Consider the following 2,058-nt stretch of genomic DNA (forward strand, 5'->3'; position numbering starts at 1 on the left):
AACTCGATAACCAACCTGACCAACAAGAAGGATAACGATTTACATGATTGTTGATAGTGCCTTAGCCCTCGAATTTCCTCGTATATTGATTACATCTTTTCCACATTGTTATTGTCATATGTTATTAATTTCTTGATAATTATTAATTATTAAACTTTCATAAACACCTTTTATACTCTACAATACTTGATTATAATATTTTTGGAACTAAGATTAAGTGAATTTCTAAACAAACAGTCCATTCGATTCTTTTGAGTCACTATATTACTTGTCCGATTATGTACACTTGTGTGTACGGTTAACTATAATAATTTTTTGGCGTCATTATCAGGGACTCAAGTAATTAGTAATTTTCTAAATTTTTTCTTTTGATAATATTATTTGAGGGTTGACAAATTGATCTTAGTAGCAGACTTTTATAGGTGTAATTGACACGTCGGATTGGCAAGGAAAAGAGAATTTGTTGAGTCGTATTTAGAACCTAAGTGAGTATTTCATCAGCTAAGGAGGGCACTCCATCATCTGATTCAACAAATACTTATGTCATATTCGACAGATCTTTTTCCTTCTAATGTACCACCGGCTAGGCCCATTTGCGAAGTGGCAATCCCACTTGCAAACAATGTTACTAGTAGTATCCTTAAACCAGTTGTGGGTGGACGATTTCAACTGAAAAAAATATGGTGCAAATCTTTCACATGAGTGGACTATTCACTGGTTTATCTCATGAGGACCCAAAGTAGCATTTACAGACTTAGTGATATGTACATTCCCACTAGAGTATCTACCAACTATGTTCAAATGACTCCCTTCCTCTTTCTCTATTGGGGGAAGCAAAGAGATGGATGAAGGTGTAGCCATCAAACTCCATCACTTCCTGGGGTGACTTGTCTCATAAATTTCTTATTCTATCCTTCCTATCTAGAAAGGTCACATAGTTGGGAAGTCAAATTTTGAGTTTTTGACAAAAGGATGGAGAGAAGTTGTATCAAGCTTGAGAAAGATTTAAGTCTGTGCTCTATTATTGTCCTCACCATCACCATACCAACGATGTGTTGGTGCACACTTTTATTGAGGGTCTTGAGACAAACACTAAGATACTCCTAGATTCATATGCAGGTGGACAGGCAATGGAAAATACTTATAATAAACTATACATACTGATGAATCAGATTTCACAAGGGAACCCTAAGTGGACTGTAGATATATTGAGGAGCACTCCAAAAAAAGCTGCAAGAGTGCTAGAAGTTGACCATTTGATGGTTATAGCAGCATAGATAGCTTCATTACAAAATTAGATAAATAGCCAGTTCAACAATTTGAATTTGGGACACACACCAGCGATAACAAATGTAGTACACCAAACTCAGACTTGGTGTGAGATTGCGGTAGGAGTGATAATATAGGAGATGCTTGTGTTATTAATCTAGAATCTATTAATTATGTGGGTAATGCATAGTGTTAGGAAAATCAAAATTTTGGCAATACCTATAATGCCAACTGGCGGAATCACCCTAAAATTTCTCATAGGGTGGAAATTAGGGACAAAATGCAAATCACTACGAGGGCTAGTAAATCAAAATCAGCAGCCACAAGCTCAATGTAATTAGGCCAATACTCAATCAAGAAATATCAGGAGATGCTGAAACAAATTATAGATACTCAAGCACAAATAGCAATCGATATAAAGAAACAATAGTTAGAAACTAATACACTAGAGGTTCAGATGGTTCAACCTACAGGTGCACAAAATACTTGACCTTAGGGAGGTTTACTGAGTGATACTAATCCAAATACTAAGTGAATGCAGTGTCTACTCACAGTGGGATGAAATTGGAGAAGTTAGAATCGAGGAGGGTGACTCATAAAGTTGTTGAAAAGGATGAAAAAAAGGCTAAAAATGATAAAGTTTAGAACACTAAAAGAAAGGTGGAAAGTGTAAAGCTTCCTCTAACATCCCCACAAAGGATAAGGAAGCAGAAAGAGGAAGCTTTCTATCAAAAATTTATTGATTTGCTAAAACAGGTTCACATTAACATTCCTCTGGTTGATGTGATA

At 35.7% G+C, this 2,058-nt stretch overlaps 1 non-coding gene across 1 annotated transcript; it reads right to left on the reverse strand.

Moving 5' to 3' along the window:
• Window positions 1-935: 935 nt before the first annotated feature.
• LOC124888248 lies at window positions 936-1,042 on the reverse strand. Its single transcript, XR_007046379.1, has one exon. It is a non-coding gene; the product is annotated as a small nucleolar RNA R71 (small nucleolar RNA).
• Window positions 1,043-2,058: the final 1,016 nt, after the last annotated feature.

The sequence above is a fragment of the Capsicum annuum genome, chromosome 10 (genome assembly GCF_002878395.1).
Source record: "Capsicum annuum cultivar UCD-10X-F1 chromosome 10, UCD10Xv1.1, whole genome shotgun sequence".
Taxonomy (NCBI): domain Eukaryota; kingdom Viridiplantae; phylum Streptophyta; class Magnoliopsida; order Solanales; family Solanaceae; genus Capsicum; species Capsicum annuum.